The sequence below is a fragment of the Aquarana catesbeiana genome, linkage group LG09 (assembly GCF_042186555.1).
Source record: "Aquarana catesbeiana isolate 2022-GZ linkage group LG09, ASM4218655v1, whole genome shotgun sequence".
NCBI classification, from domain to species: Eukaryota; Metazoa; Chordata; class Amphibia; order Anura; family Ranidae; genus Aquarana; species Aquarana catesbeiana.
Window position 1 is genome coordinate 205,847,774 of NC_133332.1, and position 17,335 is coordinate 205,865,108.

At 48.2% G+C, this 17,335-nt stretch overlaps 1 long non-coding RNA gene across 1 annotated transcript in view; it reads right to left on the reverse strand.

Annotated features, from left to right (window-relative positions):
• Positions 1-17,335, reverse strand: part of LOC141108218 (uncharacterized) — a 753,340-nt gene that overhangs the window by 367,707 nt on the left and 368,298 nt on the right. The window contains exon 5 of the long non-coding RNA XR_012236027.1: positions 11,956-12,059. This is a non-coding gene — a long non-coding RNA (uncharacterized lncRNA). The remainder of the gene's footprint in view (positions 1-11,955; positions 12,060-17,335) is intronic.

Here is a 17,335-nt window from a genome sequence, read left to right on the forward strand (position 1 = left end):
TAGATCTGAGCAGCAAGAATTTTGTCACCCAAAGAAGAAATAAGACTGGTGAGAACCGTAGCCAGAAAACGATCAGGAGGAATCACAGGAACCGGAACCGACTCCAACTTGGATGTGGAGGAAAATTGTTGTGACAAGGTGTCAGGCCTTAGATTCTTAGTACCGGGTAAGAATGAGACAATGTAATTAAAACTCGACAAGAAAAGAGCCTATCGCGCCCCTCTAGGAGAGAGGCGCTTAGCCTCAGACAAGAATGTGAGATTCTTATGGTCAGTAAGAATGAGAACTGACACAGTGGTACCGTCAAGGAGATGTCTCCATTCTTTCAGGGCTAAAATGATCCCCAACAGCTCTCTGTCACCAATCTCGTAATTGCACTCTGCAGGTGACAATTTCTTGCAAAAGTAGCCACATGGATGCATAGCGCTCTCAGAGTTGGGACGTTGAGACAGAAGGGTCAGGATGTGCCAACACAGGAGCAGAAACAAAGGCAGCCTTGAGACTCTCAAAGGCCTTAATGGACTCCGGAGACCAACTCTGTGGGTTACCGTCCTTTCTGGTCATATCAGTCAGGGGCTTGACCAGAGGTGAGAAGTTACGAAGAAACTTCCGATAATAGTTGGCAAGGCCCAAGAAACGCTCCAGAGGACATAAACCCACAGGTCGGGGCCACTGTAGGACTGCCAAAAGTTTCTCTGGGTCCATCAAAAAACCAGCAGTGGAAATGACATAGCCAAGGAATTTAACCTGTTCACGATGGAACTCGCACTTCTCCAGTTTACAATAGAGATTGTTTTCTCTTAGTTTCTGAAGCACATGACAGACATCTGTGTGGTGGCTCTCCAGGGACTTGGAAAATATGAGGATATCATCGAGATAAACCACCACACATAACTGCAACAAATCTCGGAGGACATCGTTAATAAATTCCTGGAAAACTGCCAGGGCGTTACAAAGGCCAAAAGGCATTACGAGGTACTCATAATGGCCTGTTCTGGTATTAAACACAGTTTTCCACTCGTCACCCTCCTTAATCCGCACAAGATTGTATGCCCCTCTCAAATCAAGCTTTGTGAAAACCATTGCTCCCTTGAGGCGGCCAAATAACTCTGTAATCAATGGAATCGGATAGGCATTCTTAATCGTGAAACGATTGAGACCCCTATAATCAATACAAGGTCTCCGTTCACCACTCTTCTTCTGTACAAAGAAGAAACCAGCACCAGCAGGAGACGAGGCTTTGCGGATGAAACCTCAAGAAAGCGCATCTGCAACATACTCCTCCATGGCCTTATCCTCCAAGACCACCAAAGGGTAAATCCGGCCACGAGGGGGTATGGCACCAGGTTGAAGGTCAATTGCACAATCATAAGGCTGGTGTGGAGGCAAACTACTGGCTTGACCTTTATCAAAGACATCGCTAAAATTGCGGTACTCCTCCGGCAGGGAGGAGAGTGAATAGGTGCACATGACCTTGGCTACCTTCTGGAAGCATGTCTCACTGCATTGTGGTGACCAGGAGAGAACCTCAGCCCTCAGCACAGAACCAATCAAAAGAGGGGTTGTGCCTCTGTAACCAAGGATAACCAATAACCAGCGGAAACCTAGGTGAGGAAATAACTTAGAATTGGATTATCTCATGGTGAAGAGCTCCTACGGCCATGGACAATGGAACCATCTAATGACTCACATGGGCAGGCTGTAGAGGTCTCCCGTCAAGAGCCTCAATGGCAAGTGGAGTGTCACGCAGCTGCAGTGGAGCCTGTATCTCAATGGACGACTCAGCCCAAAAAAGGGTGACCGAAACCAGGGGCTTATCCTTCTGGACAACTGGGGACGAAACAAGGCCACCTAAGGTCTGTCCATGACAGGACCTCAAGGTTTGGGTGTTCCCTGGACGGGTAGGACAAGACTTCAAAAAGTGACCTGCCTGGCCACAATAAAGGCACAATCTCTCCCTCCTCCTAAAGGCTCTCTCATCCGCAGAGAGACGCGTGAAGCCCAAGTGCCCAAGTGCATGGGTTCATCTTCACTGACCGACTCGGTACCAGGAGGCATGGGAGGTGAGGGAGGCACGGGTGGGACTGCAAAGCTCCGAGGAAAACGTACAAGAGGCTTCCACAAGCGCTCCTTAAAAGAGAGTATTCCTCTTAGTCTGGAGTCAATGAGGATGGCAAACGTGATCAACCTCTCCAGCTCAATGGGTATATCTCGGGCTGCTATCTCATCCTTGATGGAATCCGAGAGACCATGAGAAAAAGCAGCCACGAGGGCCTCATTGTTCCAAGCAACCTCTGCTGTCAGTGTACGGAATTCAATGGCGTGGTCAGCAACAGTTCTCGTACTCTATTTGATGGACATGAGGTACTTGGCAGCAGAAACGGATCATGCGGGAACGTTAAATACCCTTTTAAAGGTGGCCACAAAGTCAGGGTAACTCAAGACAACAGGTTTTTGCGTCTCCCATAGAGGGTTTGCCCAGGCCAAGTCTCTCTCAGAAAGCAGATATCACAAAACCAACTTTGCTTCTGTCAGTGGGAAATGCCTGGGGCAGCATCTCAAAGTAAATCTCAACCTGGTCAAGAAATTGCATTGACCTGGATCACCCCCAAATCGCTGGGGAAGCGGAACCAGACATACCTCTTATAGAGGTAATACTCGAGGCAGGTGCCTGCACAGAGACTGGCGCAGCAGCAGGGACGGCCTGCAACTCAGGTTGTACCAGAGCAGCCACAGTGGGAATTTCCAGGTGAGCCGTGCGACTCAAGAGCGTTTGTAACGCTATGGCAAACTGATCCATGTGATGATCTTGCTCATCCACTCTGTAAAAAATATTACCAACAAGTGGATTGACTGTATCTTCTGAATTCATGGCCTTCGCCTACTATCATGAACCATGAATCAGACTAAGACAGAAGTATAATTAAATCACACATGTTTAATAAAAAATAATAATAAGGTAAACAGAGTAAACATAGTCAAAACAAGCCAGAGTTCAGTAACCGGATTGGGTAGTCAGCCAAGCAAATGTCAGAGAGCCAGGGATAAACGTAGTAGTACAGCAAGCAGGATCAGGAGCCACAAGGATGTCAGCTGAGCAAGTCTTCAACAGGAACACAGGAGAAATTCTCTGTGATGTTGCCAAAGGCGAAGGCAGAGATCAAGTGTGCTGGACGGCTTTAACCACTAGGTGTTCGCGCTATAGCCGAAAGACGGCTACAGCGCGGACTCCAATTGCCTCCTGTTTACTTCCACGATGCACGCACCCACGGGCGCGCATCGGGGAAATACTGTGTTGGCCGTGTCCCTTGGATACGGTCAATCACAGATCGTGCTAAATGGGCAATTACAGCGGCCATTTAGCACTTGGAGTGTCCAATGAGAGATGATCTCATATGTAAGCATATGAGATCATCTCTCATCGCCGGCTCTCCCTCCTCACACAGAGACAGCGTGTGAGGAGGGAGAGCTTCCGTGCTGCAGCGGTGAGTGAAAAAAATCACTACACTAACACAACACAGTGCCATCTGTTCCCAGTGCCACCTATCAGTGCCATCTGTCCCCATCACCATCTGTCCCCAGTGCCCCCTATCAGTGCCATCTGTCCCCATCACCATCTGTCCCCAGTGCCACCTATCAGTGCCACCTGCCTCCAGTGCCACCTGCCCCCAGTGCCACCTGTCAGTGTCACGTGTCATCAGTGTCATGTATCAGTGCCATATGTCATCAGTGCCACCTGTCAGTGTCATGTGCCATCTGTTATCAGAATCACGTGTCATCAGTGCCACATATCAGTGACATCTGTCATCAGTGCCACGTATTAGTGCCATCTGTCATGAGTGCCACGTATTAGTGCCATCTGTCATGAGTGCCACGTATTAGTGCCATCTGTCATGAGTGCCACGTATTAGTGCCATCTGTCATGAGTGCCACGTATTAGTGCCATCTGTCATGAGTGCCACATATTAGTGCCATCTGTCATCAGTGCCACGTGTCATCAGTGCCACGTATTAGTGCCATTTGTCATCAGTGCCACGTATTGGTGCCATTTGTCATCAGTGCCATGTATTAGTGCCATTTGTCATCAGTGCCACATATTAGTGTCATCTTTCATCAGTGCCACGTGTCATCAGTGCCACATATTAGTGCCATCTGTTATCAGTTTCATGTGTCATCAGTGCCAATCACAGCGGCCATTTAGCACTCAGAGTGTCCAATGAGAGATGACCTCATATGTAAACATATGAGATCATCTCTCATCAACGGCTCTCCCTCCTCACACAGTGACAGCGTGTGAGGAGGGAGAGCTTCCGTGCTGCAGCGGTGAGTGAAAAAAATCACTACACTAACACAACACAGTGCCATCTGTCCCCAGTGCCACCTATCAGTACCATCTGTCCCCATCGCCATCTGTCCCCAGTGCCACCTATCAGTGCCACCTGCCTCCAGTGCCACCTGCCCTAGTGCCACCTGTCAGTGTCACATGTCATCAGTGCCACGTATCAGTGCCATCTCTCATCAGTGCCACCTGTCAGTGTCACGTGCCATGTGTCATCAGTGCCACGTATTAGTGCCATCTGTCATCAGTGCCACCTATTAGTGCCATCTGTCATCAGTGCCACCTATTAGTGCCATCTGTCATCAGTGCCACGTATTAGTGCCATCTGTCATCAGTGCCACGTATTAGTGCCATCTGTCATCAGTGCCACGTATTAGTGCCATCTGTCATCAGTGCCACGTATTAGTGCCATCTGTCATCAGTGCCACGTGTCATCAGTGCCACGTATTAGTGCCATCTGTCATCAGTGCCACGTATTAGTGCCATTTGTCTTCAGTGCCATGTATTAGTGCCATCTGTCATCAGTGCCACGTATTAGTGCCATCTGTCATCAGTGCCACGTATTAGTGCCATCTTTCATCAGTGCCACATATTAGTGCCATCTGTCAACAGTTTCACGTGTCATCAGTGCCACGTATTAGTGCCATCTGTGATCAGTGTCACGTGCCATCAGTGCCACGTATCAGTGCCATCTGTCATCAGTGCCACATCAGTGTCACGTGTCATTGTCCTGGTGCTCCAGGGCCTTCAAAAGTGTAATAGGTAGTCAACAAGTTAGATGTGTAATTTATGCTCCTTGAACACGTGATGGCGCTCCCTGCACATTGGGCCTCTCTATGTGGCTAGGCTGTGAAAAAGTCCCACACATGTGGTATCATAATACTCAGGAGGAGTAGCAGAATGTATTTTGGGGTGTCATTTGTGGTATACACATGCCATGTGAGAAAAATAAGCTATTACAATGACAATTTTGTGAAAAATAAACAAAAACAAAAACTTAATTTTGCAAAGAATTGTGGGAAAAAATTACAACATCAAAAACCTCACCATGCATCTTACTAAATACCTTGGAATGTCTACTTTCAAAAAAGGGGTCATTTGGGGGTATTTGTACTTTCCTGGCTTGAAATGAGATAGGCCGTCAGTACATCAGGTGTGATCAATTTTTTTTTATTTCCACTATAGCTTGTGTACTCTATAACTTTCACAAAGACCAAATAATATCCACTAATTTGGGTTATTTTTACCAAAGATATGTAGCAGTATAAATTCTGCCCAAAATTTATGAAGAAAAATGAATAATTTGCAAAATTTTGTCACAGAAACAAAGAAAATTTTTTTTTTCAAAATTTTCGGTCTTTTTTCATTTATAGCGCAAAAAATAAAAAACCCAGAGGTGATCAAGTACCACCAAAAAAAAGCTCTATTTGTATGAAAAAAAGGACAAACAATTCATTTGGGTACAGTATTACATGACTGATTAATTGTCATTCAAAGTGTGAGAGCACCGAAAGCTGAAAATTGGTCTGGTCAGTGCCCAGTTGTCAAGCGGTTAAGTAGGCAGGACTGACAAGCAGAATCAACAACAGCTGGGTAACTGTGGAGAGAGATGGGAGCTGGCAATTAGCCGACAGCTGAGCTGCCAGCTCAGAGAAGGAAGGGCTGAGCCCAGCCCTGACAGTATGTACCTAGAAACATTTATGCTGGTTTTAAGCCAAAGGGTAGTCACACCAAATATTGATTTGATTTTTTGTTAATACTGTCAACTACTTGATGTACCACAACTTTGCATTGTGAATTTACATGTATTTATTTTTCTTTTTTTGATTTGATTTAGATTTCTCTTCTGTTCATTTACTTTTGATTTAGTTTAACTGATAAAAATAAACTTTTAATACTTCTATTGCTGTACGCATTCCTAATTTACTGAATTTTTTTACACCTGCTTAAAACTTTTGCACAGTACTGGTACATACTGTACACACTATGTATGGGACTTGTTGTGATACATCGATCTACCGGCATTAACTTTAGCAGGCTGAAATGTACGATACATAGGGATGGGCGTCGAACAGCCGAACAAACGGGTTGTTCAACCGCTTGTTCGCCCCCCCCCCCGAACCAACCCAATGCATTGCGGCACTGAACAGTGCATTGCAAGCCCTGGCTGTTGGCTGAAGCAGTGAAAGCTTCAGCCAATCAGGGCACAGAGCACTGTCATAGTCATGATTGGACACTGCCCCACAGTATAAAAGTATTCTTTCAATGGCAGCCATTTTCAGTGTGATTTCGGCATGGAGAGAGAGATAGAACAGGGCTCTGTTTAGTGTGCTATACTGTGCTATTTTGCTTCAATTGTCAGTGTACCAGTGTGCCAGTGTACTGGCAATTTAACGCCATTTATTTCTGTGTGCGTTACTGCCAGTTAAACGCCATATAGTTTTGTGTGCGTTACTGCCAATTTAACGCCATATAGTTCTGTGTGCGTTACTGCCAGTTTAATGCCATATAGTTTTGTGCGTTACTGCCAGTTTAATGCCAATTACTTTTACGTGCGTTACTGACAGTTTAACGCCATATAGTTCTGTGTGTCACTGTACGTTTGGCGCATTACATTGCAGTATATTATAGTGCATCTGTGGATGTGTCTGTGTGCTGTGAGTACACAAATTAAAGTGCACCAAACACCTCTTTACATTGATTAAAGTGCATCTACGTAAAGATTTAAATGTCTTCTTTACATTTGCTTATAAGCACTGACCCCTCCCTCACAATAATGTCTGGGAGGACAACAAGAGAAACAGACATTCCCTTGGCACTGTAAGGGGGCCAGCAACAAATGTGTCCACAGGCAAAGGTGGATGTGGTGGTCAGTCCTCAGGCAGGGCATCATTTCCTCTATTTAGTGAGTTTGCCCGTGCTATCCAGCTACAGCATGCAGAGGAGGTGGTGGACTGGCTTACTAAACCCTCCTCATCCTACTCATCCTCTGTCACACAAGCAGAGTCAAGTGTGCAGTCCCCTGGAGTTGCCAGAGTGGATAAACCTGCCTCCTTGTCCACATCTATTTCTGCCTTAGCCCCAACATCAGTCATTGACGAGTCAGCTGCGTTATTTGACCACAGCATCAGCCACTTGCTCCTTGATGATGCCCAGCCATTACTGGATTCCGATGTCGGTTCTAAGGTTGACAGGAACATGAGCCTAGAGAGAGGGAGGAACACTGGTAGACAAATTGGCATTCATGTTCCCCAAGCCGCAGCGTATTGCCAAGTTGTCTCCAGTGGTAATGATGAAGATGTAGGAGATGGAGATGATGATGAGATCACTGATGCGACTTGGGTGCCAGATAGAGCAGAGGAGGAAACTGAAGGTGAGGCGGCAAAACTACAAGGAGGCTGACATCAAGAAAGAGTAGAGAGCGCCCATCCTATTCCATCACAGCCCAGCCCACTCCCCAAAGCTCAGCTGTCTGGGCCTTTTTCAGCAACTCTGTTGCTATCTGCAAACTGTGTCTCAGGCACATCAAACATGGCAAAAAACCCAACCATTTGGGTACCACGTGCTTAACAAGGCATTTAACGTGCAACCACTCAGTCCGTTGGCAAGAGCACCTAAAAGCCACACAAAAAGGGGCACAAATCTGTCCCTCCTCCTCCTTACCCACTTCAATCTACCCCTGCTATACCGAGTCATTACCTCTCAGCAGCCTCCACCGACAGGGATCATGGTATAGCACAGGGTGTCCCAGGTCCTAGCAGCACATCTGCCAGCAGCACACCACCAGCTGTAGACTGTAGCCAGCAAATTTCTCTGCCCCATCTGCTGCAGTGGAAAATAAAAAATACAGTCCCTGCCACCCACATGCCCAGCGTCTAAATGCAAGATTGTCAAAGCTGTTGGCTCTCTAATGTCTGCCTTTCAGCCTGGTGGATTCTGCCCCCTTCCGTGAATTCACACAATGTGCTGTACCACAATGGCAGGTTCCCAGTCACTACTACTTTTCAAGTAAGGCCGTTCCATCTCTCTATCATCATGTGGAAGGGAATGTTCCGGTATCGTTGGGCAAGGCAGTCAGTCGTAAAATCCACCTTACTGCTGACATGTGGTCCAGCAAGCATGGGCAGGGACGATATATTTCCTTCACAGCACACTGGGTAACGCTGCTTACAACTTGAAAGGATGCAGGACAGGGCTTGGTGCTGCAGCTTGTTGTGCCCCCACGTCTCAAAACAGCTGGTGGTAATGATGCCAGACCTGTGAGCTCTACCCCCTCCTCCTCCGCCACCTCCATGCCCTCCTTTGCAGAATTGTCCTATGAACATCAGGTACCCCCTAAGCATTCAAAGGGCTATTCCCAGAGTCAGGCTAAAAAGGTGCCATGCAGTGCTTCAGCTGGTGTGTTTAGAAGACAGGAACCACACCAGAGCAGAGATTCTTGCAACTCTGCAGGGACAGGCTCAGAGGTGGTTCACACCACACCAGCTGGAGCCAGGAATGGTGGTGTCCGATAATGGCTCAAACCTCCTGTCCGCCCTTAGACAGGGAAAGCTGGCACATGTCCTCAATTTGGTGGTGCAGCGTTTCCTAAATATGTACCCAGGGTTGCAAGATTTGCTAAAGCTGGCCACAAGAGTCTATAGCCATTTCAGGCGGTCATACACAGTCAGTGCTCGGTTGGCTGAAATTAAATCCACCTGCCCGTAAACCACCTGATTTGTGACATGCCCACCAGGTGGAATTCGACTTTGTCAATGCTGCAGCAGCTATACATGCAGCAGAGGGCCGTCAAAGAGTACCTGTGCGAATATGGCACGACGACAAACTCAGACTGCCTCGGCTTTTTTTCCCCATGCCGATGGCTGATCATTAAGGATGCATGCATTGTATTGTCACCATTTGAGGAGGCCACAATGATGGTGAGTCGTGACAGTACATGCATCAGTGACACAAGCCCTATTGTGTTCCTGCTGGAGCAGACTCTGCGTGGCATTATGGACAGGACACTGGAGGCAGAGCAGCAGGAGGAAGAGGAGGACTTCCTTTCCTCTCAAGGCCCACTTTATCCAGACACCATCATTCCTATGTCACAGAAAACACAGGAGGAGAGAGGGGAGGAGGATGAGGATTCTGGCACTTTCATAAGCTTCAAAGAAGAGGAAGACATGCGTCAATCTGCAAGTGATGGCTTTCCATCCCCAGGACCCTTGGGAGTAGTACGTGGCTGGGAGGAGGAAGTTCCAGATGCTGTCATCCTGAGTGACCCTGAGGAGTCTGCTTCTCAAGCCTCGGCAAATTTGAGGCGCATGGGCAACCTCATGCTTCAAAGCCTGCAAAAGGACCCAAGAATACGTGGCATAAAGGAGAAGGGTAATTGCTGGTTGGCAACCCTCCTTGACCACCGTTATAAGGGAAAGGGCTCAGAACTCATCCCGCCCCCCCCAGAGAGTGCATAAGATAAAATCTCTTGAGGACAAGTTAAAGAGGATTTTATTCAACGTTTTCCCTGACTCCAGTAGGTTACAGTGTCATGGAAAATGTTGTTTTGAGTCTTCTGTTGGTCAAGAGAGAAGTGTTGGAGAAGGCATCCGCCTAAGTGAGGCATTTCGGAATTTTTTTAGTCCTCACCGCCCAGGGATGTCAGCTTCCACATCCCATCGGCAGCATCTGCATCACATGGTGGACGATTAACTCGGGGCCAAAACAGAGATGAAGAGCTTTTCAGCTGACGATCCACTGACTTACTGGGTCATGAGAATAGACCACTGGCCAGAACTTGCCCAGTATGCTATTGAGTTGTTGGGCTGCCCTGCATCCAGCGTGCTTTCAGAACGGGGATTCAGTTCTGCAGGAGGTTTCATTACTGATCACAGAATGCGTCTGTCCACAGGCTACATGGACTGTTTGACTTTTATAAAAATGAATCAGTCCTGGATTACCAGCTATGAAGCCCCTGATGCCGATGTTACTGATTAAGGCTGCCTAGCTTTAAGGGTGTTCAATCATTTCATCTGGAAGAAAGTTTTTGGTAAAGGTTTCATGGGCACAATTCACACCCAAAGACCAATTTGTCAGCAGCTGTTTGACAGGTGCATATCATTGTAATTTTTTTTTGCCTTCATCAAGAGCACCTCTATAGGGTAACGGTGGGAAGGCACCTTCGACACCCAAAGAGTAGTTTTTCTGCACCTATTTGATAGGTGCATATCATTGCAATTTTTTAGAGGTCAATTCTTGCTTTCATCAAGAGTACCTCTATAGGGTTACGGTGGGAAGGCACCACCAACACCCAAAGACCAATTTTTCTGCACCTGTTACTTCTATACAAAGTCAAAGTGACACCAGCATGTATCCAAAAAATCTCTAATCTTGTTCCCAGCGCACTACATTGTGGCCTTATCATACACACTGGCTTTCCAGCTGTTGCTGGGCAAAATAAAGGCAGCTTGCAAGGAAAATTTTTTAGGCTTTATAAATGCAATTATTGCTGCAGCAGATTCTAGACATGGTACAAATCTGACACTTTACAGGTAGACTAAGGGGACCCCCCAGACACTATATTGGAAGAAAGAAATTTTTCATTTTTAGGCTCTCACTTTAAAAATCAAAAAATCACTGCTCATTTAAAAATTACGTTTATCACAAACTTTTTTTTTTATTGATACATCTCCCCCAGGGCAAGACCTGGACCCCTATTAACCATTGTATGCCCAATTACTTGCATAGAAGCCTTCAAAATGGGCACTTTTGATTTTTGACGTTCGAGTTCCATTTACTTTAATGGGGTTCGTATTTTGGGTCCAAACTTTCGTGGTGCTCGAAAGTTCTGGTGCGAACTGAACAGGGGTCCATTCGGCCCATCCCTAATGATACACCCATTAGGTTATATTTGTGCTTGCTGCAATCAAGCTATTGGGACTGATTTTATTCACACTCTTGGTGCTACATGAATCTTTTGGAACTTTTCTCACACTTTTTTGGCTACAGTTTAGATTTTTATTTCAGTCAGTTGTAACCCTTGCTTCCATATTCATACATGGACATTTACAGGCATTTATAGGCAGGAGTATTTAGGGGCAGAAATCTGAACACACCAAAATCTCATTTAGGAGAGGAACGTTTGAGCAGATAAAACACCCAACCCATATAAATGTGTGTAAGTGCACCTAAACACACTGAAATGCTAGGCACATTTAGCGCTTGAGTGTTCATTCATTTCATATCACACGACTATCTTGTGACTTGTCTATGTGACCCAGTTTGTATGGGCTATTCATAAGTTAATTTGTACAGTTAACTCATCATGGATACCTCATTCAATGTACAGCCTGGTTGAGCATTATGCAAGTTTGTGAAGAGACAAACCATTGTAAAGCTTATGTAAGTTCTTTTCCTGTACATAACTTTATGAAGACCATCATTTTTGAACGGACTGGAATGTATCATAAGGATTGTGATATGACCAATGCATGACTTATGTAACTTAATGATTTTTTGACTTGAAGAAGGCTATTGTTCCACATTGCTTATGTAACCCATCTCTATAAATTCAGTGCAGACAAAATAAAGCTTCAGTACAGTACATTCAGTTTGAGTTGCGAGCTGTATCTACTCACCAATGTGACATCACGAGAGCCACCAGACAACCTTCCAAGACAACACGTTTATAAAAATGTGGTTTATGAACTTTTTAAACTCTGCTTTTCTCCTGCCAGGATCACTAGGTGAAAACAAAGAAAAAAAATTGAAAACTAATGCAGTCGCCACAACTTATGATTGTCAAAGTGATACTAAAGGATCGTTTTTTATTTTTCTTAAATAACAAACAAACTTTTGTGCAAACTCGTGTTTTTTCACCTTAATGCATAGGATGCATTAAGGTGAAAAAACACAAGCCTTTACAACCCCTTTAACTGCTTCAGATCCGGAAGATTTTACCCCCTTCCTGACCAGAGCACTTTTTGCGATTCGGCACTGCGTCGCCTTAACTGACAATTGCGCGGTCGTGCAACATTGCACCCAAACAAAATTGAAGTCCTTTGTTCCCTTCAGTTTAGGCCAATATGTATTCTTCTACATATTTTTGATAAACAAAAATCGCAATAAGCGTATATTAATTGGTTTGCGCAAAAGTTATAGCTTCTACAAAATAGGGGATAGTTTTGTGGCATTTTTATTATTCTTTTTTTTTTTTAACTAGTAATGGCGGCAATCTGCGATTTTTATCTGCAACATTATGGTGGACACGTTGGACAATTTTGACACATTTTTGGGACCATTGGCATTAATACAGCGATCAATGCTATAAAAAGGCATTGATTACTGTAAAAATGTCACTGGCAGTGAAGGGGTTAACACTAGGGGGCAATCAAGGGGTTAATGTGTTCCCTAGTACGTGCTCTAACTGAAGGGGGGAGGGGACTGTGTAGGGAGATGACAGATCGCTGTTCATACTCTGTATGAACAGACGATCTGTGTCTTCTCCCCTCAGAGAACCGGAAACTGTGTTTACACACACAGATCCCGGTTCTCCGTGTGTCAGCGGCAATCGCGGGAGCCCGGCGGTGATCACGACCGCCGGGCACGCGCATCGGCTCAGGGGGCGCCGGGGGGGTGCACGCCCCCTAGTGGCCACAGGGCAAAGCGACGTTACATAACCTCGTTTTGCCCAGCTGTGCCATTCTGTCGTAGTACAACTGCGGCGGCTGGTCGACAAGTGGTTAAGCTGCAATATAATAAATTTTTGGTTTTGGGTTTAAACAGCTGCTTTCTGTTGTTTCAACATATGTGTACATCTTGCACATAAATGTGCATGTACATTTATTTGCAAATTAGGAGTCTTTTAATCAAGCGTATGGAATATAATAATTGTTCCCATACAATCTGGGACTTTTATTTCAAGTATATACCATCATCAGTTGATATTCTCACAGGTTAGGTACTTAAATAAATTCCAACTGCAGCAGGGCCATCTTTAATATTGATTGGAACCTGGGCAAACATATTCTTGGGGTCCCCCCAACATTCCAAAAAACACACGTAAACTTATGTATTGAATTGTATTGTAACTGTACTGTATGCCCTCATGTTGTAAGGCGCTGCGCAAACTGTCGGCACTACATAAATTCTGTATAATAATAATGATGATTGGGGGGGGGGCAGGAGGAGATAGAGGAGTCCAGAATGATGTGGGGGGGGGGAGATAGGGAAGTCAAGGATGATGGGGGGATAGGGGAGCCCAGGATGATTTTGGGGGGGGAGTTCAAAATGATTGGGAGGGGGTAGGGGAGTCTAGGATGATGGGGGAAGGGGGAGATAGAGGAGTCCAGGATGACACAGAGGGATTGGGAGTGTGTACTGTGAGATGTTTCTATCATACAGGGCACAGAAAAAAATCAGCACAAGGGGCAGTATTTGCATACCCCCCCCTCCCCTAAAGTAACCACCTATTGGTCACCTCTGCACACCACTTTGCTTACCTCTGCACCCTCATCCACAGTTAACCTTTTTACCCCCCTCCATCCACAGCTCACCTCTGTACCCCCCTCCATCCACAGCTCACCTCTGCACCCCCCTCCATCCACAGCTCACCTCTGCACCCCCTTCCATCCACATCTCACCTCTCTACCCCCCTCCATCCACAGCTCACCTCTCTAACCCCCTCCATCCACAGCTCACCTCTCTAACCCCCTCCATCTACAGCTCAACTCTCTACCCCCTTCATCCACAGCTTACCTCGCTACCCCCCTCCATCCACAGCTCACCTCTCTACCCCCTCCATCTACAGCTCACCTCTCTACCCCCTTCATCCACAGCTCACCTCGCTACCCCCCTCCATTCACAGCTCACCTCTCTACCCCCCCTCCATCCACAGCCCACCTCTCTACCCCCTTCATCCACAGCTCACCTTGCTACCCCCTCCATCCACAGCTCACCTCTCTACCCCCCTCCATCCACAGCTCACCTCTCTACCCCCTCCATCTACAGCTCACCTCTCTACCCCCTTCATCCACAGCTCACCTCGCTACCCCCCTCCATCCACAGCTCACCTCTCTACCCCCCCTCCATCCACAGCTCACCTCTCTACCCCTAGGTGACCAGTAGATGGTTATTTTGGGGGAGGGGGGGAATATGTAAGTACTGCCCCTTGTGCTGATTTTTTTTTCTGTGCCCTGTGTGATACAAACACCTCCATCCACAGCTCACCTCTGTACACCCCTCCATCCACAGCTCAACTCTGTACCCCCCTCCATCCATAGCTCACCTCTGTACCTCCCTCCATCCAGAGCTCACCACTATACCCCTTCTATCCACAGCTCACCTCTGCACCTCCCTCCATCCACAGCTCACCTCTGCACTCCCCATCCATCCACAGCTCACCTCTGTACCCCCCTTTTCCCCTTCTCTCCATGGTGATTTTTCTCAAATGATGACACGGCGGTACAACACAGTCTCCGCCTATCAGACCCGTAGCACACAGCCAGAACACTTCACTCGGCTGTGTGCTATACAGGTCTGTCAGGCGGGGTGGAGGCGGGAGATACACGGAGCGCTGCTCTGTCATTCCCTGTCACTCCAGTCCGCAGCTCCTGACAGAGGGAGAAGTGGGACAAGTGGGCTCAAGCACATGAAGCCCACAGCTGTCCCGCTCTCTTGTCATATTGTGGCTGCCGTTTGGCACAGCAGGGGAGGGGGCTCACCTCTCTACCCCCTCCATCCACAGCTCACCTCTCTACCCCCCTCCATCCACAGCTCACCTCTCTACCCCCCTCCATGCACAGCTCACCTCGCTACCCCCCTCCATGCACAGCTCACCTCGCTACCCCCCTCCATCCACAGCTCACCTCTCTACCCCTCCATCTACAGCTCTCCTCTCTACCCCCTTCATCTACAGCTCACCTCTCTACCCCTCCTCCATCCACAGCTCACCTCTCTACCCCTAGGTGACCATAGATGGTTACTTTGGGGGGGAGAATATGCAAGTACTGCCCCTTGTGCTGATTTTTTTCTGTGCCTTGTATGATACAAACACCTCCGTCCACAGCTCACCTCTGTACACCCCTCCATCCACAGCTCCTCTCTGTACCCCCCTCCATCCATAGCTCATCTCTGTACCCCCCTCCATCCAGAGCTCACCACTATACCCCTTCTATCCACAGCTCACCTCTGCACCCCCCTCCATCCACAGCTCACCTCTGTACCCCTCCATCCATTCACAGCTCACCTCTGTACCCCTCTCCATTCACAGTTCACCCCTGTACCTCCCTCCACGTGTATTCCACATTCACGGCTGTACCCCTCCATCCACAGCTCACTTCTGTATCCCCTGTCTACCTCTGTACCACCCACTATCTGCAGTTCACCTCTGTTTCCCCCGTCCATGTTCACCTCTGTATCCCCCCATCCACAGCTTACTTCTCTATCCACCTCTGTACCCCTATCCACGTTCACCTCTGTATCCTTCCGTAAACCTCTGTACCCCCCCATCCACGTTCAACTCTGTATCCCCCCCGTCTACAGTCACCTCTGTACCCCCATCCACGTTCACCTACGTACCCTCCTCCTCCACCACCTCTATACTCCCCATCCACGTTTACCTCTGTACCCCCCTCCTTTACCACACCTCTGTACCCCCAATTCTCTGCACATGTGAATCCCCTTTTCACCTTCTCTCCACGGTGATCTTTCTTAAATGATGACACAGCGGTACAACACAGTCTCCGCCTATCAGAACCGTAGCACACAGCCAGAACACTTCACTTGGATGTGTGCTACACAGGTCTGTCAGGCGGGGTGGAGGCGGGAGATACACAGAGCGCCGCTCTATCATTCCCTGTCACTCCGGTCCGCAGCTCCTGACAGAGGGAGAAGTGGGACAAGTGGGCTCAAGCACATGAAGCCTGCAGCTGTCCCGCTCTCTTGTCATATTGTGGCTGCCGTTTGGGACAGCAGGGGAGGGGACTCACCTCTCTACCCCCCTCCATCCACAGCTCACCTCTCTACCCCCCTCCATCCACAGCTCACCTCTCTACCCCCCTCCATCCACAGCTCACCTCGCTACCCCCTCCATCCACAGCTCACCTCTGTACCCACCTCACCTCTGTACCTCCCTCCATCCAAAGCTCACCTCTGTACCCCCCTCCATCCACAGCTCACCTCTCTACCCCCCTCCATCCACAGCTCACCTCTCTACCCCCCTCCATCCGCAGCTCACCTCTCTACCCCCTCCATCCGCAGCTCACCTCGCTACCCCCCTCCATCCACAGCTCACCTCGCTACCCCTCTCCATCCACAGCTCACCTCTCTACCCCCCTCCATCCACAGCTCACCTCTTTACCCACCTCCATCCACAGCTCCCCTCTCTACTCCCCTCCATTCACAGCTCACCTCTGTACCCCCCTCCATCCACAGCTCACCTCTGTACCCCCCTCAATCCACAGCTCACCTCTGTACCCCCCTCCATCCACAGCTCACCTCTGTACCCCCCTCCATCCACAGCTCACCTCTGTATTCCACACTCACGTTTGTACCCCTCCATCCACAGCTCACTTCTGTATCCCCTGTCTACCTCTGTACCACATACCTCTGTACCACCTCCCATCCACAGCTCACCTCTGTACCCCCCATCCACAGCTCACCTCTGTACCCCCCTCCATCCACAGCTCACCTCTCTACCCCCCTCCATCCCCAGCTCACCTCGCTACCCCTCTCCATCCACAGCTCACCTCTCTACCCCCCTCCATCCACAGCTCACCTCGCTACCCCCCTCCATCCACAGCTCACCTCTGTACCCACCTCACCTCTGTACCTCCCTCCATCCAAAGCTCACCTCTGTACCCCCCTCCATCCACAGCTCACCTCTCTACCCCCCTCCATCCACAGCTCACCTCTGTACTCCCTCCATCCACAGCTCACCTCTGTACCCCCCTCCATCCACAGCTCACCTCTCTACCCCCTCCATCCACAGCTTGCCTCGCTACCCCCTCCATCCACAAC